The following is a 20,000-nucleotide window of genomic DNA, read 5'->3' as shown; positions in this document are numbered from 1 at the left end:
GTAAGTGGTAGAGAAGATGGCAGTAAATATTCCTTGGGCGCACCTCTCCTTTCCACTCTCCGTTCCTATCCGTTTTCTCCCGTCTTTCTCTCTCTCTCTCTCTCTCTCTCTCTCTCTCTCTCTCTCTCTCTCTCTTCTCTTGTCTTCTCTTCTCTTTCTCTCTTTCGTTCTCAGTTTCCACCGTGCTCCATCGGCTCCCTAGCCTCCCACAACCACCCCTTTGCCAAAGCGAAGTGTAGCTCGCGTCGCGGAATTCCAATTTACCCTTTTCTACCCTTCCTTCGTTCCTTCTTCTTGATCGCGACTCGTGCTTCAAAATGAAAACATTCAATTGATTGCTTCTTGCCCTTATCTTTGCGCCATTCTTCTTCTTTCTCTTCGTCTTCATCTTCTTCTTCTTCTTCGTCTTCATCTTCGTCTTCGTCTTCGTCTTCGTCTTCGTCTTTGTTTTCCTTTATTTTTATTCCTATTTTTCCTTTCTATTCGTCTAGTCTTCGTAGATAAAAGGAAAAAGAATGAGAGTAAGGTTCGAATGAGAGAGTTCTCGCGCGAAATGATTTCATTGTTTAATACCGTGTGATTCGGTTCTGATTTATGTAATAGTCATGGGAATAAACGTTAGAACGTTTCTATTGGCCAATGAATAATTGGATTATACAAATCTTACTTTCAATTCTTGTACATTTTTGATCATTCTAATTTTTTCTTTTTTCTTCTTCTTTCTCCTTTTTTACGTCTTTCGAAGCTTGTAATTTTTTTTCTTTCTTCCTTGTTCCTTTTTTTTTTTTTGGCATTTCATAATATTTATAAAATTATTGATTTTTGTAAAATGTTCACATTTATTTGAATTAAACTATAAACTACATTTATATACTATATTATTTCCATTTCTTGATTTATCCTATCGTATATCCTATAACTTTTAATGTATCGAAGTGAAGCGGTTAACGCGCGGTCGCGCTTTACTTCATATTCACATATATAAACGCATACATAGACTTCTTAAGCTCCATAGTTCGATTCACCTGTACAAACCGTCTCGTATTTCTCATCGGTTATAAAGTAAATGTTTGTAGTCGAGGAATGAAACTTCGTCGTAAGACAACCTTGACTTCTATCTTTCAACGAAATACAAACGTTAAATCATCAGATTTTTCGTTCAACTTTATACATATTTTCCGATCGAATGGTTATAGTGGTTCGATCGAAAACGGATTACGTTTTCGATCGATAATCGTAAAAAACAACGGTGTATTTTGTTTACACGAAACGGTGTACTTTATTTAAACCCCCGAATTTATGGCTGCCAAAACGTCACAAGTAAATATGGCAAAATTTTTACAATTTTTCGCTTTTTCTCTTATATTTTACGTAGGTGCGTATACAGGGACGATTTGATTATTTGTCGTTTTTTTTTTGTGGATGCTTGACGTACGCGTTTTCCGTATGCATAAGAAATACGTGACATTGCCTCTCTTTACTAACATATACAAGAGTCGATCGCATTTTTCATGGTCTGAACTTGACACAATTCCTGAACCGGTTGCTTGTTCCAGTCCGCTTAACTCTCGTCTTAATGGTTAAACATTCGACCGATAAGCATTCTTAAATTCTACTTTCTTATAACAACATTTTATATTCCGATAATATTATCACCAATGAGCCGTTTCATTGAGTCCATCAGCGAGATTCTAACTTGATTATTTTTTACGAAGTTATGCTGTACGTAATATTATAAAAACATATTACGCTATCAATGTAGATACATACATATATACATAAGATTGATCGATGATAATAAGATAACAACGCTTGAGCTCATGTTTGAATTATTAATGCCTACGTATTATATACACATATATATATATATATATATATATATATATATATGTATATATAAAATACGTATTTAATTCAATATTTCTTTAGAAGCACGAACTGTTTTCCATAAGCACATTCCTCGAAGTTGAGTTTATCAGTGTTGACGACCGGATTATCTTTTCCTGGGTGCGGCTTTGCAATACAATTATAAATACAAGCCATTACTTTATTTTCGACCTAAACGTCAGATGATCGTAACACTTGGCATAATTAAAACTGATAACTCCGAATAGTTATTACCGGAAAATATGTTATATTTGTCATATGAAAAAGAATTTAAACAATTACTTATTTTCGTAGAACGAGAAAAATATTTTACAAATTTACACGACTTTCATACAATTAATATGATATTTAAGAAACTTCAAAATCTTTACCGTTGCCGTTCGAAAAAGAACGCGATGAACGATTTTAGATTTTCAGTGATGAAACTACTCTTAGATGAGTTCTCGCGCAAGGAGAAATATTTGAAGAGAAGCAGTGAAAATAAAAAAAGAAAAGAAAAAAAAAAGGAAAAGAAAAAGCCATGGAAAAGAAAAAAGAAAAACGAAAAGAAAAAAAAAATTGAAGAGGAAGAGGGGTGACGACGTGTCTTCTTAGGCTTTTCACGATAAAAGTAGAAGCGTGAACTCCGTTGATGGAAGTGAAACGAGGAAGGAAGATAGATAGAAAAAGAACGTGTAAGAGAGAAAGATAGACATATAGAAGAAGAGAAGAGGAGCGGTGTACTAAGGCGAATCGCATTTCCTGTGCATCGTCGACGTCTCAGGAGCCGTGTGCTAGATGGTAGAGAAGCCAGAGTCCTCCTACTTTCCTCAAATGTACGAGACTCGAAGAGGTTCGTTGTAGTAGTAGTAGTAATAGTAATAGTAGTAGTAGTAGGGGAGTACTCTCTGCGGGAGTAGCCGACGGTGGAAGCGAAGCCAGAGAAGTTTCGCCTCGAGAGCGTGACGGGGGTGGAACGAAGGGTGGCATGCTTCGCTTCGGATGGAACCGACGAGACGACCGGAGGAAGAAGAGAAGGAGAAGGACGAGGAGAAGGAGGAGGAGGAGATGGACGACGAGGAGGTGAGAGGGAAGTGAACAGGAGACGAGAGAGATAGAGAGAGAGAGTGCGAGAGGGTGAAAGAGGGTGGCAAGGGGTACGAGGGGATGAGCTCGGAGTTGAAGCGATGGCAGAGTATTGATTTAGTGGGTTTCACCGTCTCCTTCTATTTGTCTCTCTCTCTCTCTCCCTCTCTCTCTCTCTCTCTCTCTCTTTCTCTCTTTCTCTCTTTCTGTTCTCGTCCTACGTCTCTTGCGTCTCCTCCGACGGTAGCAGGACCAACGGGAGAGCTAACGTCGGAGCCCCTCGTTTTTCCAACCTCGACATTTTCTCACCGAGTAACCAACGTGACCGAAGAAACTCCCCAAAACTAATGTACGTTTTCTCGTCTTAATCTTCTTTTTCTTTTATTATACCGAGAAAGCTTAACCACTTTTATGTCGTCGTTCGCGACTCGTTTCTCGTCAATGAGAAAAATTGAAAACTTTAAAGGACTGTTTATTTTTGTTTTTTTTTTTCTTTTTTTCTTTTTTTCTTTTTTTGTTTTTTAGTTAATCGAAACGACAACGATGTAAGAATATTTTATCCTATTATTGCGATATACGAAATTGTTTCAATTATTTAATAATTTCTGAATGATCGTTTTAATCATATCTGATTATGTTGCCAAACAGTAATTATCTTTTTGAAATAATTCGAAGTCATAATTTGTAATCGGTGAAAAATGAATATTACCATGAATTCATTAGACTTCATAAAATATATCTAGAGGAGTTCAATGTTATCGTTTAACCGTTAACCGTTAACTATTTATGCACTCTTGACTGTTCACCGGAACGAAGGACACATAAACTTTTCGCGTCCACATTTTCTTTCTATTCTTTTTAATTTTTTCTTTCCTTCTCTCTCTCTCTCTCTCTCTCTCTCTCTCTCTCTCGGCATCTACTACGGTTCTTAACTTTCACGTTCCGCATTTCAGAGTCGCGCATTTTGCGGATGAAAGTTACGCTTGATCGCGCTAGTAAGGATTTACGGACTCATGTGGCCTTGGTTCGTTACGTATTTCTCTCTCTCCCTCTCTCTCCCTCTCTCTCTTTCTCTCTTTCTTTCCATTTCTAACGTCAACCATATATATATATATATATATATATACATATATGCGACGGTCGTAACAACAATACTTCTGACTTTATCGTAGAAAAAAAGCATTCGTAAAACTTCTCGATACTTAGTCGGTTATTAAATCTCAAGTTGGATCAATTAGAAAATCATTTAATTTATTTCATATCTATTAATCAATAGAGCAATGACGTTGGATATGTTAAACAATAGAGAATAAAAAGAAACGATGTCAATCAATCATTACTGTCAATAAATATGATCGATAAGTGAATAATTATATTCTCAAGTTAGATAAAATCTAAATGAAACTTTTTTTTCTTCCTTTTTTTCGTCTTTTTCTTTTCCTTTTTTTTTTTTCGTAAGATCTATGAGAGTAAAAAAAAAGAGAGACGGAAAAATCCATATGAATAGATATTACATGGATAAACGTAAATAAGAAAATAAAAAAATCGAACAGAAAAAGAAATATTATTATCGATGCACTTGATAACTGTTACGCACGCGATGTTTCGTTGATGAAAGGCGTTGAAAAAAAAAAAAAAAAAAAAAAAAAAAAAAAAAAAACAAGAAAAAGAAGAAAGAAAAAAGAAAAAAGGAGAAAGAAAAAAGAAATAAAAAGAGAGCAAATAAGAAAGACAAAGAAGAGTAAGGGAAGTGGGATCGTTTCGTCTGAAATTGGTTTGCCGGAGGAGAAGGAGGATGAAGGAAGAAGATAGGCAGGCATGTAGTAGCTATCTACTCGACAGCTGTTTCTAGCTTGCTAAAGTAGAGTAAGAGAAGCACCAAGCAGAGCAGGCAAAAGCTCGAAGAGAGGAACCCGATAGAGAGCGCGAAACAGTCCGTTGATCGCTGATTCGTCCAGTCTCGTCCCGATCACAAAGAGCACGGACTGGCACCGCCAATGTCCTCGCGCTCGTTCGACTCTCCTACACGTGCTAGTCGGCCTCCTCTGACAATCGGAGGGAACCCTTCCCTCTCTCTCTCTCTCTCTCTCTCACTCTCTCTTTCTGTATATATATGTATATATATATATATATATATATATATATATATATATATATCTTTTTCTCTGTTAGTCTTATATGCGGAGGGCAGAGCCAGCCGGTCGCCTCTCACGATCGTAGATATACATTTAGACGGTCGCCTTGCGAATGTTCAACACCACTCGTGTGCCCAGTGTAGCAACGCCGCTCGTTCCATCAGGACTGCGTGACCCAGTTCGTTGATGGAGCGCGTGATATCCGCGTGCTGCGCCCTCTCCTCTTTCCTAATGACGCCCAACGGCCATCGCTCCTTCTTCTTCCTCTTCGTCTTCGTCTTCTTTCTTCTTTTTTCTTCTTTTTTTTCTTCTTTTTCTTCTTCTTGTTCTTCTTCTTCTTTCTCTTTTCGATCGATTCGATAGAGAATCCTTCGTTTCGTTGCATAGTCGTTCGACTCATTCCAGATTTCTTTGTGTCTCGAAAAAGGAGGTGAAGGTAACAATCTTTTCGACGAATATTCTAATGAAAAAAAAAAAAAAAGAAAAAAGAAAAAAGAAAAAAAAAGAAATAAAAATATAACGTTATGTCTTATCACGATTATTTTGATATTTAATATAATTGTAGATTGGAGATAATGTCTATTATATGTATATATATATATATATATCATAAAATATTTAAATCGAATTTCTAAGAGTTAATACTGAAAGACTATCGTGTAATTACCGTACTACGAACGTAAATACTTATGTGGATTTACTTTTCCGCAAAAGAGAGAAGAGACGTCGGTGGCAAAGACGCATGGCGGTCGTTCCGCGAGATCAACCGTTTATAGGCAATAACGCGTAATAGAGCCCACAACCACTTCTGCACTTCGAAGAAGATCGAAACCTTCGAGCGTTTTCCCTTAACAGTATATTCCAACGATGTCCTCTTGTCACGTCCACGTCGAAGAATCCTGATGGACCTTCCATACGATTCCTCTTGTTCGTACGCAGAAACGAGAGATACTTTTACCTTCCGATCCTTTCCTTTGAACTTGGTGAATAGAAAGAAAAAATGATAAAACGAATTCCTTTATCTATTTTGTTCTCGAACAAAATAGGCTAGTGTAATATGTCCGACGATTAAAATTTTTCGATTAGTCGAATACGAAGAAAAACAATGTATGAGAGGAAAGACTCAAATCTGTTGGGGACATAAATCGATGAAGAAAGAAGTCGTTGCTCGGTAGCTGCTAGCCGACGATGGGCAACGTGAAGCTCGTGATTTATAATAACGCCGGAGGAATTAGGTCTCGATTAGTAAATAAGAAAACGGGTTGCGTTTCTCTTCTTAAAGAGTGTACCAGGTCCCGGGGAGTCCAATTACACGGCTGGCGGCTTCTGCATTGTTTCACGGCCGCTGCTTGTTGGCCGATGCTTTCTCTCTCTCTCTCTCTCTCTCTCTCTCTCTCTCTCTCTCTCTATCTATCTCTTTCTTTCTCTTTCTCCCTCTCACTCTCTAACTATACTCCACTCCCTCTTCCAGCGGCACTTCCTCCTCACTCTTTCTCATACACACAAACGTTCGCCTGTTTTCTCTTCTCTTTCTTTCAACCGCCACTGCGGACTTCCGCCAGCTCTCTGTTAGTCAGCATAGTGATCTCCCGAAGCTACCTAGACTCTGCACCCTACGAACTTAGATACCCGTTAATTTCTCGTAATCTGCACAACGATTACGCCAGTCGAGCTCTAGAAAATTTACCGTTTTCAAGGAACTCCTATATATCTTATCTTGCACGATCGAATTCACAATCGAACATATTCATTAATCGAATTTTCGTTTCACACTTTTTATTCATTGTCAATCTGAAAATGATCGTGTTCCTTATATCGTAAGATCGTCCGATTGAATTTTCTTCCCGTGTTTCTTTCTATCTTGATTTTTTTCCTTCTTTCGAAAAGAAGATAAAGAAGAAGAAGAAAAAAAAAAGAAAACTTACATTTCATTTCCGTGGTAACGTGAATGATAATTTGTAGGTATAACGCCAAATATCCTTCGTTTTAGCACGCAATTTGTGGGGAACGCTTTTTACTGCGCTCAACCACGCGACCAACGAGCAATTAGCGGTCGGAAGAGCGCGGATAATTTTCCGTCGTTTCACAGAAGTAACACGGATCATAATAAGTTGACGCAATATATGCCGCTTTACTTATATACGTTAATACACTAAGAGATATTTACCGTGATTTCACCGATAAAAGAAAATTAATATTGTTAATGTAGAACGGCTCTTTAAACGTTCCGCTTACGGATTTTCTATATCTACCGCGAAGTCTTTTAATTAATTTCATCTCGTAACCACGTTAGATTCTTGATGCATCTAATTGATCGAATTAACTTTTTATTGTTACAGGTAAGAACCTTTTGAAATTTATACAACGCCTTCTACCTTCGTGAAATCAACGTTCCTTCTGCCACCCGGTGAGTTTGTGGATTTTCTTGTTTGTCGAATCTCATAAAAGTATCGTTAAGAACGTTCATGGTGTCAGATAATTGAAGAATTTGAATTTTGTCATTAGCCTCATTTTAATAATTGATGAATGTACGTGTAAACGAACAGGTTTTGTTTGAATAATTAAAATCAATAAAGATATAATTTATGATACAACTTAGATGATTATTTTGAAATTTCATCAATTCGAGAAAGCAAGAAAAAATAAATATTATGGTAATAAAAAAGAAATTTGTTGAATCATTCGAAATTGAAAATAAGAATAGATTGAGACACGTGAATGCTTCGTAAAAGAAGAATCAGTTGGCTCGCACCATTTTCGTTCTCAACACATCGTTCTACGATGGCACGACTCGCCCGGATATATCTCGTTACTTTCAATGGCCGATCGGCATTAGACATCTTTCTTTATTTGCTTTTACGTTTCAACAATTTCTAACCATGCATTGATATTTTATCAAGACGAAACGATCTGATCCTGTCACTATAAATTTTTCACTTTGGAGCAATCCAAATAATCTGATAATAATAAAAAAAAAAAAAAAAAAAAAAAAAAAAAAAGAAAGAAAAAAAACAAAAAAGAAAAAAACATCATCATAATGTAGAACACAAAAAAAAAAAGAAAGAAAAGAAGGGACACGAACGAACATGCATTGCACACTGTTAGATCTTCTGAACTATTTATGTTATTTCCTGCCTAGCTTCACGTTAGAGTTAGATATATATCGTGGTCTATTCGCATCGAGAGCAGCCGACATAGGAGTGTATAAAAGTACCAGTACTTGCGCGTGAGAGAGTTCTGACGAAGAGAGAAGAAGATGAAGAACCCATTTTAGAGGCAGAGAGAGAGAGAGAGAGAGAGAGAGAGAGAAAGAGAGAGAAAGAAAGAGAGAGAGTCTGATGTGGAGTGTCAGTTGATAGGTTTACGATAGCTGCCGAAAGATTGACGGCCGAATCCGTCAGCAGTTCTCTACGCGTGGACGCACTCGGGATTTTCTGCAATTTTCCTGTCGGTCTTCGGCGCTCGTAGGCCAAGCACGTTCTTTCAAGGTTCGAAAGCTCGGCATTCAATTCGATTCGCGTATCTCAACTTCGCGGGGCTCGAGTAGGCTTTCACTGAAAATACGAGATTGCGTGAATTCGCGATCATCTCTTAGGCGAGCTCGATTTCTTTTTTGTCTTTCTTTTTTCTTTTCTCTCTCTCTCTCTCTCTCTTTCTCTCTCTTTCTCTCTTTCTCTCTATTTTAAAAACTCACCAACATAGTCCATTAATTTGTGTTCGCTGTCATCTAAATTTCTAAAAAAAAAAAAAAAAAAAAAATAACACTATGACGTCTGACAAATCTATCTAATACGATTGTGTAACGTTGTTGAAAACGTTGAAGGAATAGCAATAATTTGTTCAATGAAATAATGAAATGGCAAAACGAAAATGAAACGCATCGTTAGAAACTTTCCCACAAACGATAAATCACGCTCTAACGAGGTAGAGATTTTCTTTTTTTTTTCTTTTTTTTTTTTAGACGATCCAATTAAAAGTCATCCTAAAGAAATAGATTATCTAAAACTAGGAGCAAAGAGAAAGAATAAAGGCTTCGCGCGTACGAATATCTGGTCGATATACATACATATGTATAACGAGCTGTGTTCACCGAACGCCTTCGTACCTTTGTTGACGTACAAAGGAACGGCGTGACAGTCCAGCCCTTCTCTTCTTGCTGTTCTCCAGGGTTGAAAGAGAGGACAGAGAAAGAGAGAGAGAGAGAGAGAGAGAAAGAGAGATAAAGAGAAAGAGAAAGAGAGAGAGAGAGAGAGCATCGACACGAAGAGAAGCAGCAGCAGCAGCAGCAGCAGTAGCATAGCGAATATTACGGGGGCGTCGAGGTGGAGGGAGAGTCGTTGGGGGATAAAGAGGGAGAGAGGGGAGAAGACGTAACTCAACGCATGTGCACAGGGCGCCTCGCGTCGCGGCGCTCTGGCTCCCGCCGTCGGAGGCTGCGAGAAATCGAGTCGTCGCTCGGAATTCGCGGATCAGAGTGGTCGCATCTCTCGTTAAAGGCATACTAACGTGCTGTGTATCGTAAGCTCCGCGGTAAGCTCCGCGGCGTTTCATGGGAATCGACGGAACTGCCGGCGTCCCGACGCTGGCTGTCGACGCGTACGCGACGAGAAAGAAAGTGATCGTGTTTTTTAACGAGGACGATGATAAGGATAACGTTGAGCGATCGGTGACGAACGATATCACATTTGGATCTTGGATACCCTGTTCGCGGTATGTCTTAGATATAAACGAAGAAGATGAGAAAATCAAAAATCGGCAGGGAACAAGTCCGTTGAATTTCTTTGCTCGAGGGGAACCAATGCCGATCGTTCGTCTAACGAGAGAACGAAGGTGCAACGAGACTCGCAGGACGACTATCGGCCATCGCGAAAGGCAGGACTCTTCGAGGAGGAGCGAGTCTCTCGGTTAATGGATCTCGAGAGGAGTACGAGTACGTCCAAGAGTAGACGTATCGATAGTGCCTGATTTCACTTGGAAGGAACGAAGGAAGGAAAGAAGGAAGAAACGAAGGAAGGAAGGAAGGACCAAAAAGAAGAGAGTGTTACGTGTCTTTACGAGAAGAAGAGAGTAAATCGATTCGAGACGAACCAAGGAACAAATTGACCGTTCGTTCGCATGACTCCGTAGGTTAACAGCTCGCTTATTTTTTATTATTATTCATTGGCAACGCTCGGCAGAAATAATTGCGAATATCATTTACAATACCGACGGGTATCCGATGGTGTCAAGAGTGTCTCATTAAATTTCGAAAGAAAGTATTCGTGCGAAAGAGAAAGCCGGTGGTGAGTGATAAGGGAAGAAGAAGGGTGATATGGTGAATGGACTTGTTTGGACGCGTTGCTACCAGGTAGAGGAAAGAGAGGCAGCTAGGAGGACAGGTACTCGGTCGATGGTGTTGTCTTTGTCATCGTTAACGACGAGGAGTGTCGGTGATCGCGTGGCGGACGTTCCGGTCCTAGTTGTTATCTTTCTCGGCGCTGGTCCGAGGTCGGAGCAAACGGAAGAAGCAGAGGAAGAGGAGGAGGAGGCGGCTGCGGCGGTGGTGGTGGTGGTGGTAGTGGTGTTGGTGAGCCGAGAACTCTCGAGGAAGTATCAACCACGACGGGGCCCAGCTCCGGGCCGAAGACAGGGCCCCCGGTGCAGGGACGCGAAAAGGAACGTCACCCGGAGGGGGAAGCCGAGATCGGCTTAGCAGCCGCATCAGCAACGGCCCTGAAACCACAGGGGAGAGGTCCTACCCCCTTACAAAGGGGGACGCAAACCGGGACCGGGAGGCGACCGAGACGACGGAGACGCCGGAAAAAGAAGCGACGGAGGTGAGCCACCGAGGTGAGCGAACCTCCGAAACACAACACACACTTCTTCCTTCTCCTTCTTCTCCTCTTCCTACTCCTCTTCTTCTTCTTCTTCTTCTTCTTCTTATTCTTCCGCTTTTTCTTCTCTTACTCGATCCAATCTCTTTTCCCTCTCGACATGAGATTTCGTTGATAAAATCAGAACATCGTTGGACGTAGTCCAATTTTGCTTGTTTTCTGAACAACTTCTCCTAGTTCCGATGAGTGAGAAGTGACTAGACTATACAGGATGACGAAGTCATATTTTTTCGATGATCTAGAAAAGTATATTATATTTATTCTCGTTGGTTCTAACAGTTCCAGCCAAATTCAAAACTCATGCTCCTAGAATTTTAGATAAACTTGTTCGTCGAAAGATCGAGCGCCTCGAAAGAAAAAGAAAAAAAAAAGAAAAGAACAAAAATAATGCGGTCGGATCAAAGGACCGACACCGGGAACCATATTTTCCCGCTAGAGTCCAGGGGTAGTAAATAAGCGAAGAAAATATGTACTCAGCGGCTTGCTTTGGAGAATGAACTAAGACGGACTGTGATATCTCTCTCTCTCTCTCTCTCTCTCTCTCTCTCTTCTTTCTCTTTCGTATACAGTAGCTCGTCCGCAGGAATAATTTATCGTCGAGAAATATTCGAATACGAATGCGAGCTCTTTCTCTCTTTCTCTCTATTTCTCTCATTTCGTCGCGAAGGAGAGCGAATGCGTGAACGATGATTCCAAAACGAGGATATGAGAGTACGGGAAAGAGAAAGAGAGAAAGAGAGAGAGAGAGAGAGAGAAAGCGTTATGATAAAACGAACGATATATGAGAGATAACGTGACGTTTAAATTAACGCCGAAGCAGGACGCGCGACACGCTTCGAATGTCACATTACGAGCATCTATCCGACTACTACGCCGGATCAATGGCCCCAGCCAAAATTCGTTAGCCGTTTTCCGCTTATTCATCGAAAGCCTCGCGGCCGTCGATGAAACGTCCACGCGATAACCGACACAACTATCCGATTTATCTGTAAAATTTTTTTCAGGGCCAATCGTTGCTCTTATCGGGTTAACCTTTGTACATTGAACTTATTGGACACCTCTCACGTTTACAAATTTTATATTCTTATTCGTATAATTAAGTTCGAGGTAGATTGTTTCATGGAGAAAAAGAAAAAAAGTTTTGTCGTCGTCGTGACTGATAATTATGTATATTTTTCTTTTCCTTTTTTTTTTCTTTTTTTTTTTTTTTTTTTTTTTTCCTTAGTAACAAACCCAGAAAAAGAAAAAGGAAAAAAAAAAGAAAGAAACGTTGAACCGCAAAGCATTTAATTAAAATTCTAACGAAATGGACGGACATAGGAAACAGGATTAAAATATTTGCTTTAACAGTCCTTAACTACACGAGGCTAAATTTAGAATTATCGTGATTCCGTTTAAGTTAAGGAGCGTCGCGTTTCGCGTTTCCTTTAGCCGAGGGCAGGTCGACTTGGTGTCAGCGATTAATTATGAGAAATTACGCGTTCCCGGAAAACTGAAATCGGTCGGCTCACGAAGCGTGGAATATAAGTATGTTGGGGCCGCGTGCCTGAAACGTTCGGTAATTCGCTAACCGCTCTTAATTGTAATTGTTTCGCGGTAGATTCCGAAGTGGCATCGTGCGGCCCGATGCAAAAACGCAAATTCCAACGTTAAACGCGATACACCGTTCTTCTTGCGTCGACTCCGTTCCATTCTTGTTCTCTTTTCAACCATTCTTCGAGTCTCCACCACCGGCGTCGAAGCCGAACTCGTTTGAACGTTTCCTTCGTGGCGTCCGACAACGCGTCACAATCTCGTTTTTCGTTCGACGCGACAACAACAAATTTCATCGACGTGCCAATCGAATGCCGACGGCTACTTTTGACTCCCCGGAACGTAATACGCGAAGAAATATTTATTGGAAAAAAATCTTTGGTCCTTCGGTGAAACTTTTGTATCATTTCCATCATTTTATTTCGTGGTTAAGATCTTATCTTATTAGGATTCGAACTTGTCATTTGAAATATATCTTATCCGACCGTATTCAACATATTTTCCATAAACGGATTTATTTTCTTTTATTTTTAAATCCCTCATTTGCATGGACGATTATTTTAATTGGAATTAAAGTGAATGTTATGGGAGAAATCATACGGCAAAAAAAATGTATACGTGATATCTGACTCATCACGTTCGGTACGAAGAAAGGCACTCACATTTTACTCGACACCATCGTAGAACGTAAAAGCAACCTAAATCGTCGACCCAGAATTCTTTGAGCAAATTGCCCATTTGACCTGAGAAGCGAGGAAAGCCAGGCGAAACCGGCACACAAATTAAATCTCCCTGCCGGTACTATGTAAGAGCCAATCGTTCGATGCATCGACAACTACGAGTACGAATCGCTTCTTTCCTACGTCAAGAAATCAACCTATTGCCGTTGCAACATCGTACACTCTGATTCTACATACGTACGTCCAAGACGTCGAATCGTAGAAACGAACATCGGACGCGTAATAAATAAACCGGTTTAATCCTTCGAGTGCCAAGCAACGTGATTTGCGCTCGTTCTAACACTTATGAAATTTATCGCGGATGATGCGGTGCTCAGTTTGTAAAGTATCGTCGATAAATCCTTTAGATAATCTATAGCTAACTAACTTAAATGATTTTCTCTACGATTTCGCAGTATTCTTTAAAATTTCATAGAACTTTTAACGCGTTTATATAAATGTCAACGAAAAAAGAAAGAAAGAAAAAAAAAGAAAAGGAAGAAATAGAACCTATTTTTTTTTCGCGCCCATGTGGTCGATCGATTTTCACTGACGTTTACAGAATCTTTGAAAAAAAAACACTGAAATAAAGAGAAAGAGGGAAAGATAACCCTTCGAGAGGAAGAGAGAGAGAGAGAGAGAGAGAGAGAGAGAGAGAGAGAGAGAGAGGGAGAGAGAATTTACTTCACAAAAAATTCACACCGAAGGGCCGAAGAACGAGGGTTCGAACTACGTCGAATAATCGTAATTGTACAAACGAAATGAGTTTCTACGCCATGCTGTTTTTTTTGTCGCAAATGTCACTTTCTGTCGAGTCACGGTTGGGCGCGGCGACGGTGGTGGTAGAATCCTTAGCCCGAAGGAAGGAGAAGGATGCTGGTTGGTCGTTCGAGGGGGTCCCGTTGCGTCGCATCCCTTCCGTTTGCGACAGAAGGGCCGGTGGAACGTTCGAAATGGTTAGAGGGAGAAGGGAGAGGAAGGAAGGGGGAGGGTTGGTCGGCAGGAAACGAACACTGGAGAAGGAGGGAGGGGGCGATAGGAAAATTTGATGGAGGATGGCATTGACGTTCGAGGGGAGAAGTGAAATGAAAGAGAGAGACAGACAGACAGAGAGAGAAAGAGAGAGACAGAGAGAGACAGAGAGAGAGAGAGAGAGAGAGAGAGAGAGAGAGAGAGAACGAGTGACGAGATAGAGGAGGGTGCGGAGGAGGGTGGACTATCAATGATGCGTTAGACCACGTCACACCGTGGAACGCATCTGCCGCCATGTGCCGTCATATATATTATCTTAGCGATACGTCAATTCGACCGCTGATCATTATACTGATTACCACGCAGGCACGCAAACCGCCCCGCATGTGTGCGGGTTCTCATGCCTCTGGATATTAATATACCTACCCGTACTCTCTCGTCTATCTGTCTGAAATCGTTGTTGCATAATGAAAAGAACCTTCTTGGGTCAGATAAGAAATCCTGAGCCAACTATTCATGTCCTTTCTCTCTCCTTTTTCTTCTTCTTCTTCTTCTTCTTCTTTTTCTATGTATTCGCTTGTCCTCATCTTTTTGCTCTTTCCTTCGATTCTGTTCTCCGAAGACGAACAAGAACTTCGATTCGAGCTAACATTGTGTTACGAAAGGGAAACTCTCTCTCTCTCTCTCTCTCTCTCTCTCTCTTTCTCTCTCTCATCGATTTTTTTTCCTTTTTCGTTACGTTCTAAAACAGATTCATACTTTTCCAATAATTTGTTTGTCTAAATAGAAAATCTAGAAAGTCGCTCATATACGAGCGTTAGCTTCATAAATTTGAATTAACTTTCCATGGAATTTCATCGATAAGTTCTCGTACGTGTTTCATCGAGAGAGACGCGGAAGCGTTTTCATCCTGTCATACAAAAGAGAAGAAAGATAAGGCGGAAGAGGATGGCGAGCGGAGATAGTTAGTTGGGAAGGAAAAGAAAGAAGAAAATAGAGAGAGAGAGAGAGAGAGAGAGAGAGAGAGAAAGGGCAAAGACGAAGACGGTAGAAGCTGAAAGAGAAGTGTAAAGCGTGCGTAAGGCCCCGAGCCGAGCTGAGCCGAGCGCGGCCATAAATTTTGATATTATACACGAGGCCTCCATGGCTCGTCGAGAAAGCGGAAGGGGGATAGCCTGCCGGTGACGCAACCAACAATGCTCTCACGAGCTTTTAACTTTCTTTTTTCGGTCCTTCGCCACGACAATGGCCCGTACGTTCTTGCACAAACTTTCCCCGATTTCCCGTCCGAACGATGTGGGGACACAAAGGACAACGAGGAGGAGAACGCGGAGATCCCGCTTGCGGAGGAACGTCACCGCAAGGTGTCTCTCCCCTCTCTTTCACCCTAACCACCTCTCTCTCTCTCTCTTCCCTCATTTCGTTTCGAAAACTCTGTAATAGCAAATAGGTCCTGACGCAGGCAGATTTATGTCCTATCTACGGTGCGATCTTGTTAACAGGCTTGATCGTCCCTCTCTTTCCGCTTTCCTTCCTTTCTTTCTTCTTTCCTTCCTTCCTTCCTACCTTCCTTCCTTCCTTCCTTCCTTCCTTCCTTCCTTCCTTCCTTCCTTCCTTCCTTTCTTCTTTCCTTCCTTCTCTTATTTGGCTTTCTACGCGGTACTACCAGATCGATGAAATATAACGTTAGAGCGTAAGTCGATGTTAGAGAGCTACCTAGGAAACTCTGCCATCCGTACTTCTTTACCTCTCGTTGAATCTTCCCGACTCGACGGGAACGAAGATACATGGTGCTACGTCATTCTTCATTTGTTTCGTCACTATTTCTTTTCATTTTTTTTTTCTTTTTTTTTTTCATTTTTCTTTGGTCATGTTAAAAAGTATTATCTTACAAGAAAGAGAACGTACTACCTGTAAGTGTGTATATATATATATATGTGCGTGTATGTGTATGTGTGTGTATAGGTTTTTGTTAGATAAGTATACTTTATATATTTCTAAAGTAGATACGAACGTAGGGATTGTATATCAGAAAGGGGGAAAGAAATGACAGATTCAGTCGCTGAGAACTTCTCTTTTTTTTTTCTTTTTTTTCTTTTTTTTTTTTTTTTTTTTTTTTTTTTTCCCTCGTTGTTCCATAGAACGTAGAAGTCACGTTCCTCGGTAAAATTCTTTCGACCGCAGAAAATTTCGTTGAACGAGTCGAGCGTCTGTGGTTCCAAAGCGCATTTTTATTTCGGGAACGGGCGAAGCGTATAACGCGGTCCCGCGTTCCCTTGTTATTTCTCGTATTTTCCATTGCGATAAATCAGCAGCGCCGACGGAAGGGCCTAAGGAAGTAGCACCGACGGAAGAGAGGGTGCACCACTCTGTCGGATACAAAAGTGAAACCATAGAGGTAGCGGAAGTCAACATATTCGATAATTTATCGATGTAAACTACGAAGGAAATTCGAGACACCCCGTACGCGTTTAAAAGAATTCCAAGGTTTCTCTATCGTTTGACAGAAATGTTAAATTGCGCTTGAGTCATCCACAAAATTATACACTTGTCTATCTTTACGTATTTCTTGCCTAATCGCCAAGCCAATATGAATTTGCCTGTATGACGAGTCAAAAAGTAACATCCAAAAATATTTCTTCTATAACTTCTTACTAAATATATTTGAAGAATTATTTGACATTTTTAAATACTTTATTTCTTTTAAGGAGAAAAAAAATCAAAAAAAAAAAAAAAGTAAATAAATAAATAAATAAATTAGAAAAAAGGTTATTTCTGTTTTTTCTTTTTTTCGAACGATCGTAGAGAAAATTTTTTAAAGATTTCGCATATTTGATGGATTATTTTTATATCCATTTTTTTTTTAATGGGATAACGTAAGAAAGAAAAATGCACGCAACAGACATAACATAGAATTTTATTCGAATGATACATTGTCGAATATAATCAGACAGATGTTTCTCAATATAAATTTGCTTTGAATGAGTTCACGAAAATACAAGAAAGAGAATGAAAGAAATAGAGAGAGAAAGAGAGAGAGAGAGAGAGAGAGAGAGAGAGAAAGAAAGAGAGGGAGGAGAGAAAAAGAAAAAGATAGAGACAGAAAGACGGAGATAAGTCGGGTATCGCGAATTCCCTATAATTTGTACGCCTCTGAATTATCGAAGTGTTGTCTGTCGGCAACTTTGTATAAGCACATGATTAATGAACGAACCTCGTTGTTAAACGATAATCGTTGTTACTTTCATCATATTGATACGTACGCTTCAAGCAGCGAGAAGTGTTGAAGAAGATATATATATATATATATATATATATATATATATATACGTATCTTATATATATTTGCATGCGTAATGAACGCGTCGGAAAGACGGAGATTGCGTCTTTTGACGTCGTCGATATATATCGGCGATGATTAAATGAGTTTCTCATAAATGCGTATAGAGTCTCGAAAATCTTCTAAGATTAAACGTCCTTCCTCGAATTGTATTCGGACTTCGAAACGATAATCTCGGTGGGATGGTAGATAAATCGTATAATAATTCTAAGTATCGAGTTGTTTAAAGAAACAAGACATTTATCTAGTAAGAAAGTCTAGGTAAATGGAATAAATTTGAATGAAGGCAAGATTGTCCCTTTAAATGTCGGAAATAAAATTTACTGTAAATCCAAAGATAGTTGAATATTCGCGGAAAGGTTTTGGCTATGGTCGTATCTTAATCCCTCGAGTACTGGTATATAGTATAACGGTGGTGGAAGTTAGCATGGATCCATTACGCAATGGGGAAACTCGTCCGTATTGTTTTCGAGCTTCTTAAATTCGAGTTATTTTCGAACGGAACGTTATAAGATGAATGGGACACGAGGTTTTCTGGCCCACGTTTTGGTGCGCTTCGAAGAAGCGACTGCGAACGGACGGAGAAGAGTAAAGCGAAGGGTGAATGTTCTTTAAGAGGAGAAACTTGAGAGAGAGAGAGAGAGAGAGAAAGAGAGAGAGAGAGAAGAGGGGAGATAAGTGCAAAAGAAGAAGAGAAGGAAGAAGAAGAATACGAAGAAGGAGATCTAAGAGCGAAGCGACGTCGTCTACCCTAAGAAGTTGGAAGTTGTTGGAGAGACGTCGCCGAGAGTTGGCGAACGGAACTCCTCCGCATATCCTCCCCTCTTTCACCTCCTCCGCCTTTACTTTCGCGCGCGCAAGACCGGCGTGTGACGCCTTCGGGGCGCCGCGTCTCGTTATCCTCGTGATTTACGGCGCGCTAATTGTACCGGCGAACAACAACCGCGTTCGAGAATTCGTCGAGAATGCGCCGATCGATCCCTCGATCTGTCGTTGCTAACCCCATGGAGTTCGATCCCCAGGATCATTTTACTTTTTGCCCATTTTACTCGGTAAGGAAGCTTTTATCATTCCCGACTTTCAATGGCAGATATAGGTTTCCTCAGAATCGATATCATGTCATTCGTTTAATTCATTCTTAATCGAATTCATTGTTAACGAATGGATTTGGTCATATTAATACTCTGAGAATTAGAATAAAACAGGACGGAGATATTACGATAATTGATATAACTTATATTCAAAAAGCTTTATTAATAATAATAATAATAATAATAATAATAATAATAATAATAATAATAATTTACTTTCTATGTTGAAACTATGTATTACACGAACAATGTGCGATTTGGATTTTGTATAAGCACGTTAAGGCACGCTTTTCGTGCTGAAAACGGATTTCGCGGCACAATTTTGCCGAAGCGATAACGATGGCCCCACGAATTCAAAGCGAGTCTCGAAGATCGAGCATCGCATGCAAACAGATGTTGCCTTCTCATGAATTCACTGCGTTTCCTCGCGTGAATCCTCTACGAGGACAAAGTTTACACGTGTAGTCGGCACCGTTTTATACCTCTACTCCTACCGTGTGGGGTAATCTCCTCTCGCTCGCGTATGCTAATGACGTGCGCACGCGCATACTATCCTTCTCTCTTCTCCCTTCTTCGTTCTCTTTCATATGCAACGTGCTCGAAACGCGGGAGCTCAACGGTACTCTCGATTCATCGTTGGAAAAGTTAAGGACCGTATTGTAATGGTGCGTTACGCTTGTCAACGTCTCAATTGGTGTCTACAAAGTGCTCGTTATTTTCTATCCTTCGAATCGGACTCGAGAGCTTCATGTTAATGTGTTATAACAAATGTATAGATTATAATTTTATTAGATTAATATGAATGTAAAAAGATGAAAAGGAAAATATTCTTTGATAATCGTATAACAAATTTAAAACTTACCTTAAAATTAAGTGATATGTTATGATGATAAATAGACATTATTTTGTTTGTTTGTAATGTTAAAATAATATAAACTTCATGTCACAATGATAAAGTAACCAGCACAGAGACACTAGAAAATACACTGCGCCAATAAACGACTACGAAACTCTGTTGGCTTGTACGAATTTGTCGGACTAATCGTTCGAACATCGATGTCGTCGAATAGGAAAAGTAAGGAGAGGGGATTGATAATTGTTTCCTCGTGTTGGACATTGGTTGATTCAGTTAAAGAAAAAAAAGAAAAAAAAAATGAGAAAAAGAGAGGTAAGAAAAAAAAAAGAAGAATCGATACAAAAGCTTAAGCTAATGTCATTGTCGTTCGTAATCGATGAAATATTCCTAGAATAGAAATATCGCATCGTAAATAAGTCGGTAGACGTCTTTGTAATCATGCAAAAAGTACGATTTCTCGTGGTTTCCTTGTAAACTTTGGTCTGTCATTAGTACGGTCAATTTGATTCGACAACGGCCGTTAAGAAAT

At 39.9% G+C, this 20,000-nt stretch overlaps 1 protein-coding gene across 8 annotated transcripts in view; it reads left to right on the top strand.

The window, feature by feature from the left end:
- The window catches only part of LOC124948466 (homeotic protein antennapedia-like), a 321,146-nt gene that overhangs the window by 255,450 nt on the left and 45,696 nt on the right, over nucleotides 1-20,000 (top strand). The window contains exon 1 of one of the 8 annotated variants that reach the window (XM_047492147.1): nucleotides 7,427-7,494. The exons of 5 other annotated variants lie outside the window; for them this stretch is intronic. The gene's annotated coding sequence lies outside the window, so the exon portion shown is untranslated. 2 more of the 8 variants (XM_047492143.1, XM_047492141.1) reach the window with 2 other exon arrangements.

This window comes from Vespa velutina, chromosome 4, assembly GCF_912470025.1.
Source record: "Vespa velutina chromosome 4, iVesVel2.1, whole genome shotgun sequence".
Taxonomy (NCBI): domain Eukaryota; kingdom Metazoa; phylum Arthropoda; class Insecta; order Hymenoptera; family Vespidae; genus Vespa; species Vespa velutina.
The sequence above is the reverse complement of the archived record's forward strand: the minus strand, read 5'-3'. Positions and strand labels throughout refer to the sequence as shown.